The following is a 15,794-nucleotide window of genomic DNA, read 5'->3' as shown; positions in this document are numbered from 1 at the left end:
AACAATTGAAGCCAAGTCCTATGCAGAAGCCTGAAGGAGACTGATAAAAACACAGGTGAGACTGGTGAATGGCAGAAAGAAGAGGAAGCATGGCTTAGGGCCAGAAATAATGATGGATTTCATTACTAGGAGAAATCTGCACAGTGGAGGTTAGGACTAGACTTCTTGTTTGTTTTTTTTTTATTTACTAATAAACTAAACCAAAGTAGGTCTCCATACTACACACAGCACTAATGGAGCCTGGTCTCCACTGCTCAGTGTGCAATCAATCTTGCACACTCTGAGAGTTCATTGCAGCTTCACAACTTTGCTTGGAGCAACAATTCTTTGAGCTTCAGGAATCCACTTGACTTCCCCTCATGCCTCTGGAATCCAGGATAGGGGCTGTTCCTGGAAGTGCTGTTATTCCTTTGTTATTCCTTAGGGTGAAAATCCTTGGAGAGCATAGACTCCAGTGCATGTAGTGATAGGACAAGGGGGAATGGCTATAAGATGTAGGAAGGTAGGTTCGGATATTAGGAAGAAATTCTTTGCTATATGGGTGGTGGGGCACTGGCCCAGGAATGCTGTGGACTTGCCATCTCTAGAGGTGTTCAAGACCAGGCTGGAGGGGGCTCTGGGCAGCCTGAACTGCTGGGAAGTTCCCTGCCCACAGCAGAGGGGCTGGAATGAGATGGTTATTAACCATGCTTTAGCCTAACCATTGTATGACTGAGATATTTCTGGGTGCCTTGTTGGAGCTCTGATAGCTGTGATTAAGACTGAGTAATGAGATGTGACTCAGTGAAAGAGCTGACTATGAGAGCTGGCCACTAAGTATTGCTCAGTATTGCTCACCCTCAGCATTTGGATCACTGTAGGCCTTGGCTTGCTCAGCACACAACATGACCATCCATGCTGGAGGGCAAAAAGGAGTCAGCAGCCTCACAAAGTAGTCCAAGCAGTGGAGAGAAATACTAAACCACCCATTCATATAACAAAAAGTGAAAAATGAAAGCCGAGAACTGCATAAAAGGATGGGGATTTTCTACCTTCATGTTATGAAACATGGTTGCCTGGAACCATGGAACAAGTTTCATGGGAGAAATCAGCTCCAGCTGGGAACTCGTCCCTGCTTTCATGCCTGCTTTACAGGTCTAAATGGATTTGTTATGCTTCATGGGACACCCAAGGAGCAGCCAGCTCCATGGCTTACTCCCAGCCAGCTCAGCAGCTGGCTGCTTGAGCAGGATTGCTTCTCATACAAAGCTTCTTGCTGATGGTTCCAACGACTTGGGGCACTTGGCTGTCTTCTCCCAGCAATTCCCATTGGTCTGGGATTGAGAGCTCTCACTGAGAGCTTTATCCTGGTCTCTTGAGCATCCCTAGGCAAGTGACTAATGCACTTTAGGTGCTTTGAGGGTAGGAAGAAATCTTCTTTATGGAAGCTTGATATTTGGTAGTCCTAAATGGATCATCCTAACTCCTCATGAAATCCTCCTGGCTCCCTAGGCATGGAGCCCCCTGCCAACAGGTTTGCAGTCCCCATCCTGTGATGTGAGCCAAGATGGAGAAAACTTATATTTTTCTTACTGTCTGAAATCCTGAGCTCCTCTATGATATTTTTTTGTTGTTGTTTGGGGTTTATTAGGACACCTCCTGGGAAAATGGCTCTTTCCTTTCTCTCTCCATTTGGATGCTTGATTCCTGGGACTGTGTTTAGAGGGAGAGTCTGAAAAATGCCTTTTGCCTGGCAGTGGCATTGTTGCCTGGAAATGTAAAGCCAATTCCTCTGAGCTATAGCACTTGATTCCTGGAACTGCATGAGGCAGCTCACAGAGCATGGAAGCTGCTGCCACCTCACTAATGCAGAGCTTTAGGGAATCATGCAATTGTTTTCATGCCTGAGAAACCTGGAGCCCTGCATCTTCTGGCTGGTGGTCACTCCTCTGTGAAACTGCAAAAGTGTAGGTATACAGCACTCTCCTGTCTGCTCCTGTAGCTTCTGGTAACACGTGGTGGGAGAAGCAGGGAAGAAATTAACCCCACTATGAGCTTGATAGGCAGTGCAATCCCTTATGTGATTCATGTGTGGGAGCAATTCCTTCCTGACCTTGATGTACATTTGGCTCGTGTCCTCAAGAGCAGGATTTAGATCACTTTTACCTTTATTCTCATAGCTAAAGGAATTGTTAATGTCTATAAAATGACCCAGCTGCAGTATTTGACTTGGTGACCTTCACTAACAATAAATTTTATGGACTGGCTATACAGTAGGGGTGGGGAAAGCCTTTCCTTGAAGAATGTGGGAATGCTTTGTAGAGATGCTAGACTGGAAAAGAAACCTTAAGAGACTATCTACTTTATTTACCAACACTGATCTAAGCAGCTGAAATGTGTGATGTTTTCTGGTGATAGAAAGAGGAGGGAGTAGAAGACCTCACCTGATTCACATGAAGCAAAGCATTTATTCCATGGCATAAGGGCTGTGTTTACACACAGTGTTTGTGCACTGGTGTATGTGTTTAAATTCATGTTTAAAGGTACTCAATTATCTGTGCGTTAGTGCTGCCCTAGGAGCTTTGCACAGTGAAACCACCCCCCGTACCATCCCCACAAACATTGTCAGGCACCTTTACCTTGTCTTGAGTCTGTGTCCTGTGGCTCAGCCCAGGCAGTGAGTAGTCTTTGGCCTCTCTGCTTAGTCTTGTTAGAAGGCCCTTTAGGATGAGCTGACCTGGGTATTTTTGTGGCAGAGGCCTTGGACAGAGGCTACCAGGTTGATTTGTTTGGTCATATACGAGTAAGTGGAGGAGAGCTCTGCTCCTGTACCTGCTCTGAGAGGATCCAATGGGGCAGGTTTACCTCTCAGTTCATTCATTTAGTCTTGTTGTACCTTCAGTTATGTCAAGTCTGCTGTAAGAGCTGAGGTACCCTATGCACCCAGCCCAGGGAGACACTGCACACTCTGGAAACCCATCTCCTCTCATGCTGACCTATTTTGAAAGAGTAAATTCGTCTTTGACTTCGTTTACATGCTGGCTGTCAAGTTATAAGAGCGGTGTTTGACAATGCCGATGCTGCTGTTTGTATCAGCAGACAATCACCAGCCTTGCAAGAGTGTAATTTGATTAACAGCTCATGACATTATTACTCTTATTCATTTATGGCAAAAGAAATGCAGCAGTAACTCTCTTCTGTGGCATCAGCTCTAAATGTCTGTGGCATCAGATCAGCCAAGGCTCTTTTTGAAAAATTTAACCATACTCCCCCACATCTTGCTAACTTTACAGTCCCCCATGGCATCTGTGTGCAGTGAACTGAGCTGTTGAGACTAAATGCAATTTGCAATCAGGCTTCTGTTAACATGGAAATGTACCGGCTGCTCTCCTGCAGTATGGATTCTCATGCTGTCTAGCATATGGTAGCATTAAACCCAGTCTGGAGTGCCTCTCGTTACCACACTGTTGAGTGGAGAACCCTGAAAAACAAGTGTGAGAGAAATGTATTTTGGGAACCAGCTCTCCTCTAGCACAGCTTGTCGGGAGCTATCAAAAGGAGACTGCACCTCAAAAACTGGCCCTGACAGCCGTCCAAGCAAGTACAGAAAACTGACTTGAACACTGATGCAAAAGCCATGTACTTATCAAGGCAGGTATTGCACAGGGAGAAGGGGATAAGGAGAACAGACAAGAGCAAGTTCATTATTAACAAGTTAAAAAGCTAGAAGCAGTCTATTCTTCTGCTACTAGCATGGGAGAGATTTTTGATTCGGGAAGATAGCCTCGGGTATGAAGCCAGCAGTTATGTAAAGACTTGATATAGATGAAGGCAAAACAAGAAATATATCCATCCACAGAGGAAACAAACAGGTGAGCCTTTTAACCATTAAGTGTTTCATTCTAGCTTTAGTTCGCTGTGTAGCACATAAAAGTAGCTGTGGAATTTCTTCAGTGTTAGTATATCTTCGATTGTCATGTAAGGTAGTTTAATTTTAATTTTCCTACTTGAGTGATATGAATAATTCAGAGTGTTTTCTCACTGTCGGCTCTGGATGTCCTCCTCTCTTCTTCCCTGAGGCACTCAGAACACTGCCCATAGTGAAAAAGATACAAGCTGCATCTGAAGAGAATTGGGTTTGAGGCAAGAAATCTGTTGCTGTGGGCCAGTGGGGACATGGCATCTGAGTCATGAGCTCACAGTGCTGCTTATTCATTGCTTTCTTTGGTCAGTCCCACCCTGAAGACCACAAGCATCTGTTCTACTATGTAAACCCGTTTTATTTGTTACTTGCAAAACCAACAATTTGTTTGGTGCCCTGAGCCTTTGATGTGTCAAGAATCTCAGCTGTGGGCTGTGGCCAGAAGTAAAAGTTAGAGTGAGTGCATTTGATCTCGACACCAGCTTTTCAATACTTCTGTGAAAACTTCTTATGAGTGGAAATCCTTTCAATGTAGACATGTATCTGGCTGTCGAGGAGAACTGGAGACAGAAGCAATATCAGTAGCTCCAGGACTATGATTACACAAGCCTCAAATCCTGAGATATAAGTGGGGAAAATGGCAATATATCAAAGGCTACTCTTCCATCCTCGAATCTTCAACCTTGAATGCTTGACTCTGTAAATGATTGCAGCATCCCAAAGTGCTTCCCAACAGTTTAAATAACTTTGTTTAAATAAGACTAATGTGCCTGTTGGACATTGCTGCTTCTTTCTTTATTACACTTCTCTATACTTGTTGGTAGAGCTAAGGCATGTGCATTACCTGGCTTGGACTCTTGTGTTTCATTGAGTGTCACATCTGCAATACTGCTTTGTGAATACTTCAGTGTCCTGACCCATAATGCTGTGATAATCTGAGATGGGGACAGATATGGGCAAATTTGCGAGAAAAATAGAAACAGGCTGTTGGCTAATGAAGTTGGTTTGTTTTTGTTTTTTTCTTAGGGAATGCTTTTAGACAGGGGAAAGACCTGGACCAGAGAGCAGATGAGGTAGTTTTTGACCTTTCTCAGTTCCAGATGGCCAGAATATTTCATGTGTTCTCACAGGGAGAAACCCTGTACGTTACATGGAGATAAAAAATAGGTGTGCTCATCCCTTGACCCAGACTTAATTTTGTGTTATCTTTATTTCAATTAAAAATGTGAGAATTGACCTGTCAGGGTCTCATTTTTGAGCCTGAGGTTACTGCAGTTTTTGCTTTGTGTGGCTAATGAAAATGAGGGTAATCTCCAGCATGGGAGCTGAATAGACCAAGAGACATTTCATTTCCCCCAGGAGGTGACTAATCTAAACTTAATCCAGGAAGATAAAAATACATTTTAAGGAAGTATCTTAGCGTAGATTTAAAATCTGAAAAACATGATGGAATTCAAAAATAAACTTGTGTGTTTATGTGCTTATATGAATATGGGTAGAAAAGAGAGTATTTCCAAGGAACTTCTTATTTCAGATTCTTCAACCTCTTTCTGAGAAATCCCAGATGTCAATCTTTTCCTGACTGTGAGTGGTTAGTTTGTCCTCAGTAGCGGGAGGACAAACAGCTATTCCTTGTCATGTTTATCCTAAATGTGACAACAGACAATCCCTAACTGCAATTCCCTCTTCTCCACATGGCATACTCAGTTGCCTCAATGATTTCAACTGGGCTCCATCCCAATTATTTGTTTTTCTGGTAATCATCCATATTTCTATGTTTAAAAAAAAAGGTAGCATTGGAATAACTTTAGTTTTGCAAAGAAAAAAACTGAGCAAGCACTCTACACATCTGGAAAGGAAAGACAGGAGGAATCTTTTTTGGAGAGGGTTTTCCTTCGGGTTTAACCTATATCCTCTGGTTGTCTCATCAGAGACCTTAAGCTGTGCTACATTCCTCTCTGCTCCTGTGCTTTGAGTCCCCGTGACAAGGACAGACAAGATCCATGAGGTTCTGCACAAGGCTCTGTTGACACTGATGCCTCTCTCTGCTGGGGAAGTACCTGCAGCACTCAGACCTCAAATGCTTGTGGATTCAGCCTGGCAGGTTTCATTCCAGATGGCTTAGACCTGCCCAGATGCTATCCCTGTCCTGAAAAGCAAGAGGTCTGGCTTGTATGTGTAATGTCCTCATGGGGTCTGTCAGAGACCTCCTCTGTCCTGCCCCTGCTTGGTGATCCGAGCACTTCTGATGACCAAAAGTGCTTGGGCTTTGTGTTCTTTTGCCATGAGTGTCCTCGGGTCATGTGGGAGCACTGTTTGTGGCTGTCTCTCCAAAAGGAGGTTCTCCTTTTTTTTATTTTGTTCACAACAGGAATGCTGCTTACATGGCCATACGTGACTTGTGACTCAGGTTTTGATGGACTCGGGTAAGTTTCCCACCAGAGCCACCTTTACAGTGGTTGTCTGCTTCTACCCTGTTGATCTTTTGCTGCCCTTTCTTATCTGGTTTCAATCCTCACCCATTGCTGCAGCTTTGCCTGTCTTATTTCTAGTTCAGATTTCTGGGGAAGCTTTACAGAAAGAAGAAAACTGCAATAGAATAGAATATAACTGCAATAGAAATAGATAAAAATTCTTTACGGTTTCTGCAAACTGTAGTGAAGTGTCAAGATGTTAGCAGAGGGGAAGCTGTATGAAAGGCCAAGATGGACAGATGCTGCATCTTGGGCATTTTGAGAGTGCTGGTGAAATAAAAAGTGTGAAATTGAAGGTGTACTTTTGGAGAGCCATGGACCATAGATACAATGTTGCCATGGTGTTGATTAAGGAACATCTTAGTTTACCTGTTTAGTTTACCTGTAATAATTTAAAAGAAAAAAATGTTAACAAAAAATACAGTAGTTGTGACCTGAGGGCCACTGGGAATTGAGATCCAGTTTTTGATATCCTTCATTCTCATACTCTGATGCTATGCACAGTAATTCACAATAATTTCTTAGAAACATAGCTGAGGAAAAAGGGTTGTGGTTATTTATGCTTGATGAGTTTTGCCTTTGTTATTCTGGGGACAAATATCAAAGGTTTTGGGAACCTAGTAGCAAGTGAAGCCATCGGTTCTCTGCTTGGACTTCAAAACTAGAATTGCAATACTGTAAAATATTTATCTTTGACATTCATTGCTTGGTCAGTTCAGTTTCCCTTGGCCAAATTTGGGATTAAGAAAATTAATTACCCAGAGATATTTACTTGTTCATAGCGCGTGAAGTGTTCCAATCACAGGCAATTTTTGAATGGCAAAAAATAAGAACTTCTCACTTCTGTGCAGCATGGTCTGTTTACAGAGTAACGAGGGGAAAGATGTCTCCATAGTAACCTGTAAAACAGGCAAGTCTACTTCTTCCACTTCAATACAGTCTTCAGTAAACAGATTTTACATCTGGTTTTTAAAATAAAGCAAACAGAATAAACCACACTTTTGGATTATGTGACTTCCATTATTACTACTAAATAGCTTCTGGGTTCAAGATTTGTCTCTCTGCTTCCCCCTCTTTGTTACATTTAAAATGATCCATGAAAGCAATAAATTTTAACAGATGTGAGTTGCTGTTCCATCAAGGATTCTCTGTCTGAAGGGTTCTTCTGCAGGTGGAGAAACAGGGCATTGTGAATAGCCTTTAAAAGTGTAAACAGATACCGTGAAGAGAAAACATTTCTACTGGCTGTGGATAAGGCTGAAAGTCTTGAGCTTACCTTGGGACAGAAAATGTGATCAAGCCTAGATATGTGATGGTATTTTCTGAGGGTAAGAGGAGTTAATGGATTTCTGGCAAGGCTATATAATTTTCCTTGCTTAAGATCTAAAAAAGAATAAACAAAACAAATACACAGACTTCACCAGCCAAAAATTCCAAAATCCAGCTCCCCAAAAACCACACCAGAAATTCTCAAAGTGGAGATCCCAGTGTCTCCAGGCATGGTTATGTGGTATCAGTAACTTTTTGAGTTCCCATTCAGCATTGCACTCTACAATCCATTACATTTCCTAGGGGGCTCTCCCAGAACACAGGTAAGTTTTTTCTGGGCAGAGGAAATGAAAGTTGCCTGCTGGTTTTTATCTGTTGCTGCTTCTGGGAGACAGCTGTGTGTGAACCTCTCCTGTTGGAAGGGCAGGTGACAGAAGTGAGGTCTGGCACACGAAAATAAAAAAGGGTGGCTGAAGGACTGACCTCAAACATCACTGCTTTCAAGTTCAACTTTCACTTGGGGTAGAGGAGCCAATTAAACCAGTGGTGCACTATCTGGATGTTGGCTGTGTGGCACTGGCATCTGAATGGAGACAGAGACTGGAGAGACCCACCAGGTACCAGCCTCTGGAAAAGGGATGAGAGGTAGGACTTGCTCTACAGGGTGTCCCAATCTGTTCCTTGTACTGGTATCTGTACTCTTTTGTGTCTTTATTTCAACTATGATTTCCTGTATGGCTCTGGAGAGATAACTTGTAGGAGCTCTAAAATCCAGCTGGTTTCCAAGTTCTGTTGGTCTGAGGAAGGTAGCCCTAGGTATACAGAGGGGACAAGTCTCTGGGACACCCTGTTTCAGCTGGGCTGATCTGATCTCCTGTTGGTATTTCTCAAGATGGCAGACAAAATGGAAATCAGAGATTACTGGAAAATAAGTCCAGTTACTTTTTTTTTCTTAAAATTTCAGATAGACTTTTATTCTGGTGGAAGCTGATAAATGATGCAGGGGCCAAACATTTGTGCATCCTTATGTTGTCTGACCATGATTCTTGACTGTTGAGAGCCTGTTGAGACTTGGATAACATGTCTTCCTCTTTCCCTGGAACAGTTCTTAAAAAACTGTAGATGTGGTGCTTAAGGCCATGGTTTAGTGGTGGACTTGGCAGTGTTAGGTCCAAGGTTGGACTCGGTGATCTCAGAGGTCCTTTCCAACATGAATGATTCCATGATTCTTTTTACTCCATGATTTTTCCCCCTCTTCCACTGGTTAATATTTCTTCTGCTCCCAGTATGTCCTATTGCCAACTGTAATCCTGCATTCATCAATAATAATCAGAGCTTCCTAGTTGCTGCCATCTGTTTTCTCGATAAAGGCTGTTTTTAAAACAATTCAACTTGTGGCAAAGCACTTCCAGGGTGTGGCGTGTGTGGAATGGGATGGGGGCTCGGAGCCAGCGGGCAGGATGGGGCGATGCATCCGCATCCCGGGAGGACGGACGCTCTCGGGGAGCAGCTCCTGCCGGGATTGTCCCGCGGGTCCCGGCGTGTCCCCGGAGATGCCCGCGGTCCCGGCCGGGGCTGCCGTGGCCATCTGCTGCCACCTCCCGTCCGGAGGGACCTGCGTTGCTGGGGGAGAGGATGGGAAACCACCTCCAGCCTTCAGGCATGGGGTTGCCATCTCCTTGAAGTTCTGGAAGCGGTGCCTATGCCTGCGAGGGCAGCCAGGATCTCAGCCGTCCTGGATGCTGCTGCTGGCTGCTGACCTTTCTCACTGCATTTTTTTCCGTCTCCACCATCCAATGGCCTCATTTCTTTCCACAATTTGTTCTTTCTGGGTATCTTGTCCACTCAGATCCCCCAACTAAAGGATGACCAATACCAACAGCTTGGTGGTACTCAGCCAGCAGCAATACCAGGAGGTGAGCTGGCTGCTTCCCTGTGGCAGAGCAGCAGTGGGGAGCAGGGGCAGCACTCCTCTCCCTTTTCCCCCTTGTTGCAGTTCATAGCAGCTCCCAGCTCCATGGCCTTCCAAGTCAGCTCTGGACTGCTTGGCCCGGACACCAGAGCAGGGTGTGCCACATTCCTGTGCCAGAGCTCTTGCTGGCAGCCAGGCTCTGGCCAGGCTGCTGTCCTGCTGCTGGCCAGCACACAGTGACTCGCTAGCACTGGCCACTAGTAGCTGTTTTTTGATTTGGATCCCTGTGCCTCTGCTCTGTTTTGGAGGGAGGGCAAGGACTATTCTTTGTCCTTGCTTGCTTTTACTTCTTTGGCTTATCCTCTAATAGCTATTGCAGCTTCCCTGCTGCCTGCGGTGACTACAAATTTGAGCTGAATTAATCCCAGACAGAGGCTCAATCTGAGGCAAACTTTCTTTCCAAAATGTTCAGTCTGAAAAGACATGAAAGCAGGACGGGCTGACCACCTACCTTCCCCGTGTCAGTCTCATCCTGGGCAAAGGCTTGTTTTCTCCCTTCTAGCAGGACTGAGAGGCTCTTGGTGCTGTGCTGGGCACTGACCAGGCACACATGGAAGGGAGAGTCTGTCTGCCAGACCTCAGTGAGCAGACAAACAGAAAGCAGCAGCGTGGCTGGCGCTCACAGGTTTTGCTTGCCGCCCTGGAAGCAGCCCTTGGTTGCAGCAGAGGTGTTGCTTCTCCTTCCCCAGCTGGCCCAGCCTGCTGGCGCTGCTCAGACCCTCAGCCTGTCCTTGTGCAACCCTGTGCTGGCCATGTCTCACCCTGTTCAGTTATCCCTCTCCATGGCTCCTAGAAGCATCAAGATTTCAGCTTCGGTTTCTCCCGGTTTCCTTTCTCAAGGAGTCTTATTTCGTGGCGTCCTGCCCTTTAGTGCTGAGGTTTGTTCTCCTGCTGGCAGGCTGAGGTCAGCATCTGTTCCCACAGTCCCTGCCCGAGGGGGCTCTCTGATAACTGATAACACAGTCACAGGCCACAGACCCTCTCTGATAACAGCAGGGTGTTAGATCCCAAGCAGCCACTCCTAAATCTAACATAAGGAAACAAATTGCCTTCTTCATCTCTGGGTCCATGTATGCAAGTATTCCTTGTAAATAGAGAGGCACAGATGCCCTGTGGTGGGGAGCACCACAGGATCCCCTTTCCCACAAGGAAGCCTCATGGTTGGTGCTCCTGGCAAGGGCTTTTCTTCTGAATTTGGATGCTGCTTCTTCCTTTACCAGAGACTAGCAAAGAGCTCCTTCCAACCCCATGCCTGTGACAGGTAAAAATCCTCTGAGCTGTTTTCCTGTGGGATCTTTGGACTCTTGGGGGTTTCTTCTTTGGCTCTTTGTTTGTTTTTTTTTTTACTTCGAAGCTCTCAATGCTGTCAAATTTCAAAAGAGGTGCCAGAGCAAAAGCATAGAAAGCCCCCTGAATCCCCCTGCCACAGTGCTGTGTGGAGCACGTTGCTTTGCCATGCAACAAGCCTTTTCTTTGGAATTCATAGATAATTGCTAGTCCTGTCAAGGGCCATTCATCTTAGTAGTGTAAAAATCACTATGGTTTTATTTCAAGCTTGAGAAACCACTTTGTCAGACTGGGCAGATTTTACCAAACCAGTATGGAGGCTGTGGGCACAGCTGGAGTTAAACAGAGCCCAGTGCCACAAATACCAAAGGTTCTCTGACTTGGTTTGAAACAGGGAAACAAAGTAAACAAGGGAAGGAAGGGCTGGGGAAGTGGGGACAAAGGAAGGGGAGAAAACTTCCTCTTTTCTTATGAAACTGTTTTCACCTCTTTATTCCAAAGAGAGGTTTTTTGACATACAGGGTTTGAAATGTTTGTTTGCTGTGCCTGCTTGGTTGTTTACTGCTCTGAGAGTCTGTGCTGCCTTTGCTGGCAGGCTCAGTCTTTCAGGGAATACGACAGAGTGCAAGACTGTTTACTTATTTCTACTTGCGCTTATTTAGCAGTGAAGTTGTTTTCTGATCCAGGTTTTGCCAGGAACTAGAAACTGTTGCAGGAACGTGGTGGTTGTGGGGAACTTAAGGGAGAGCTATTGCCTCCTCTAGGCAGTATAACTTCTATTATATGCTTTGCTATCACTGGTCTATTTGGCTCATGGTACAGGGGAAAGTTCTTTACTCCTGAGTTTTTTCCCCATGGAGAAACAAAGGGCTTTGAGAGATGAGGGAGAAGGAAGGTGAGGGAGATGTTTGTCAAAAGGCCATGCAGAACATCTCTGGGAGAGCCAAAGTTAGACAGGAGTTTTCATGGTCCCTTAGCCCTGCTCTGTGAACATCCACCATCCCTACATGTACCCTCCAGCAGCTTCTCTTTTCTGCCCTGGCCCAAGTGAAAGCAGGCTCTGTGCCGTCTTAGGGCTGGTTCCAGGGGTGCAGCACAGCTGTGTGCCACTAAAAACCTGCAGAGTTAATGGATGAGCCTGGCCTTCTCCATCAGCTTTGGGCTAGCTCAGCTGGAAATTTGCAGTCACAGACAAGCTGACTACTGTTCTTGTAGAAGTTCATGACCCTTACTAAGTTTCGTATTCCTTTTGCCACATCTCCATAGGGATGCAATAGTTCCTCAAGGGCCATGAGGTGAATGCATCTTTACCTTTATCCTCTTAACTGCAGTGTTGGGAAGGAGCACCTTTGCTGCTGAAACATTTTGTAGTACACCTGCAGACTAAACAGCAATCTCTGCACAGCTTCAGGCTGGTCCATTGACCCAACATGAAGAAGTCTGCTCTGCCTTCAGAATGACCCACTGTTTTCTCTGTTTCTCCACACAGGAAGAATGAATGATGCTTCATTTTATTAAAACCAGAACGGAGGCTGTTGGCCACTTTGCTCAACATTCTCATCAATACTGCCCATGAGGCTCTCTGCTGGCTCTCTGGATTGGGTCAACAGTACGCCTCTGACCCAGGATTTTCCAGGTAATAATCTGAGAGCTACTGATGCTAACTGAGCAATGCTATCCTGAAATTAGTCTGAAATGTTTCTTTTTTGATGTATTTCTGTTTTGTCATTTACGGATCCTAAACCCCAAATCTTCCATAACTGTCTTTCAAGGAGGCAAAGACTACTTGCTATGTACTGGAATGTGTCCTTTATATTTGATATTAACTAATGGGGATGAAATTGCTCTTGGCTCTTGATATTACTGAGTGTTCCCTTTGGGGGCTGGATTCCTTCCCAGTAAGTGGTAGCAGCCACCAGTAAAGGTGAGTTTGACATTGCTGCAAACTGTCCCTAAAGCAACCCATGCAACTGTGCCAGCAGTAACTCCCTTTGTTCGGATTATTTATTGAAGGTGAACTCCTTGAGCATACAGAGCACAGAATGTTTTTGTGAGTACAGAAAAAGACCCCAGAGATGTGCTGGAGGAAAAGTTCTCAGGGTGAAAACCATGTCTGGCACTGCATAGGCTGCAGGCTGCTACCTTCAACTGCTTTTGGCTATTTGGTTCCAGGCAAGGGGCAGCTTCCCTGGTTCTGAAAGAGCCTGTTGTTTCCAGTAACTGAGGGAAGAATTACTGTTGTTTATGGTTTAGAAAGCAGGGAGAGAGAACTGGGATACTTGGCTCTCTGTGCCTTACTATTCTTATCTATAAAGTGTGGGCGACAATATTTCACCCTCTTCAGAGGGACATTTACAAGCTAATGGACAGAAAGTGCTCAGGAACTCCCCACCTCGGCAGTTGGGACACCTTGGCAACCTGCCCAATAGCTTTTAGATGTGCCTTGCCTAAGCAACAACGAGTGACAAGGGGCACAAACACTTTGTCTCTAAAGTGCTGGGTGCTCCCTGCATGCTGTGTGTCTGTGGGCAGTGCTGCTCTTGTGTTGGGAGCCTTCTCCTCCCTCTGTTCCAGGATGCACAGAAGCTGCCTGCAGTTCTGGTGGCAGACCTGCTTTTCTAGCCAATTGAGAGGGTTCCTGTGTTTCAGCATCACCATTAACTCAGAGAAAGTTTGGCTAATGAGCCAACACACTTCTGCAAGCCCCAGAATGGGACCGTGCCTGCTACCTCCAGCCTCTTGCCTGATTCCTGCCATTTTTTATGGCATTGCCATTATGCTCTCTGCTGGCTCTAGACACTCAGAACTACCTCTGTCATATCTGTTTTTCTGGATATTTCTGCTGTAAGACTGTGCAACCCTGGAGGCTTTCAGCAGTGTTAACTTGTCCTCAGTGCTAGTGTATGAGAAACCTGCCATGCTGTCTCTTCTTTGATATCTTCCCTGGATTTGGGCTGCTGAGAGGCTTCTCTGATCTCTTCCACTAAATAACACAACCTAGAACGATCTTAGTAGGAAAGGGTCTCTGAGTTTTAAAACCAATGTAATCTTTGGGAAAGGAGTAACTTAGATCTTTGATGGTCCAAAAGGCCTGACAGCTGAGGCATGCAGGAGAAACCCAGTTGTTCAAATAGTGGGAACATGAAAAGTGTTAGTGTCAATCTTAGGTTAATTGGAAAATATTCAAAGGACTTTGTTTTGCTTAATTTTGAGGTTAGAACTTCCCTGGGGTTCTATGAAAAGAATGCAATACTGGCAGCTCCTTTGAAATATGTAGGAGTGAGCTGCAAAGCAAAGAAATTGTTAGAGGAGATGTGACCTCCTCCTGGCTGGCTGGACAGCAGGAAAATGAAGATGAGAATGTTATGTAATTGCTCTTGCTTCAAGAGCAGTCTATGGTGTGACATAAGTGGATAGGTATGAAGGTATCATTTCGAAAGCAGATCCTCTGTTCATCCTGATACACAACATCAAAAGTGAGGTTTCCTAGCTCCAAGCTCTCTCCAAATGCACACATTGCCCATGGGAAGCACCAGATACATCAGGTGTGTTGTGACTCCACTGGTCTGTCACAAACACCACTGGCAGCATCAGTGGTAAGATGTGCATTGCTCATCAGTAAAAGACCAGGTTTTTGGATTAACTGTATGCCCTTGTTAAGGCCACCCCTTTTTTGTTATCTTTTGATTTCCTTTTTTGTTTAAACATGAGGTGTTTCAGGGCAGGGAGTGTCTTAACTTACATTTTTGGAGTATTCTGCAGAACAGGAACCTGCCCGTGGTACTCTTGGCACTGCTGGTTGTAACCTGTGGGCACGGGAGGGTGGGGGGACTCACCTGGCAAGTCTGGAGCCTGCAGAGCCAGTTCAGCTCAGGGAGTCACACAGGGGAGCCTCTGGGGCTCCATGCAGAGAGGGGGGAGCAATAGCACAACCACCTTATCTGTCCTGCTCCCCGTGCCTTGTGCCAGGGTAATTCCAGCTGGGCATTCTGCTACACCATCTGCAGTAAGGCAGCACAAGTAGATGAAGAATTGACATCATACTGGCTATGAAGAAGTTTGAGAGCAGCTCTTTAGCCAGGGAAAAGTTGGAGAAGCCTATTCAGACAGGAGGCAGATTCACTTTCCTAACCTGCTTTTGAAGAAAAGGAATTCCTCCAGGATTGTGAGGCTCTTCACCACTGTATTGCCTCAGAAGCATTTCAAGCCTTGGAGAGCCTGAAGACTGGTAACCATGTTCAGGGTGCAGTGTTTAACCACATACCCAGATTCATGACATTGGTGGTGCAGTGATGGAAGGAGGACCCCAAAATAGGAAACAGTGCCTGGGAAACCACCAGCCTGATCAGGACCTCCAGCAGACCTCTTGGAAGAGAGAATCCTACAGGATTCTTACAAAGAGCAGAAGTGTTTCTCAACCCTTTTGGCCTGTGTGCCAGTTCTGCTGAATGAAAAATCACTTATATTGATTGAAGAACTCTTCCTTCTAGCAGTTTGAATCATGGAATGAGGAAAGTGGGTGTCAGACCTCTCTTGGGTTTTTGTTTCTTCCCTGTTTTGAAGGCTGAAATAGGCTGTTCTAGTTTGATCAACTCTGTAAGTCACACCAAAATCTGCATGGTTCCCTTCTGCCAAAAGTGGGGACCTCTGTTCTACCCCTGGAAAGGTTCCCAGTCCTGGGCTGCAGACATTCAGGGAAACAATCCATCACTTCACTTGTGTTGAGCCTTCCCACCCAACACCAAAGTAATGATGCAGGTTTTGTTTTCCTCCTGAATTTGCCTGGCTAGTTCAGGCTCCTAGCTCTCACTTTTTTCACTGCATTTTACCCATGGGTATAAGTGCACTGTAGTAAAATGCTTTTCCATACCAAGGGAACCAGAGGGTACTT

At 45.3% G+C, this 15,794-nt stretch overlaps 1 long non-coding RNA gene across 4 annotated transcripts in view; it reads left to right on the top strand.

Annotated features, from left to right (window-relative positions):
- LOC106850397 (uncharacterized) overlaps window positions 1-15,794 on the top strand; it is a 79,980-nt gene that overhangs the window by 34,292 nt on the left and 29,894 nt on the right. For 2 of the 4 annotated variants that reach the window (XR_015805744.1, XR_015805745.1), the window contains one exon: window positions 12,393-12,539. This is a non-coding gene — a long non-coding RNA (uncharacterized LOC106850397). Of the gene's footprint in view, window positions 1-6,272; window positions 6,328-12,392; window positions 12,540-15,794 lie in introns of all 4 variants that reach the window. The other 2 variants (XR_015805746.1, XR_015805747.1) reach the window with 2 other exon arrangements.

Source organism: Sturnus vulgaris, chromosome 10, assembly GCF_052056855.1.
Source record: "Sturnus vulgaris isolate bStuVul1 chromosome 10, bStuVul1.hap1, whole genome shotgun sequence".
In the NCBI taxonomy this organism is placed as follows: domain Eukaryota; kingdom Metazoa; phylum Chordata; class Aves; order Passeriformes; family Sturnidae; genus Sturnus; species Sturnus vulgaris.
The sequence above is the reverse complement of the archived record's forward strand: the minus strand, read 5'-3'. Positions and strand labels throughout refer to the sequence as shown.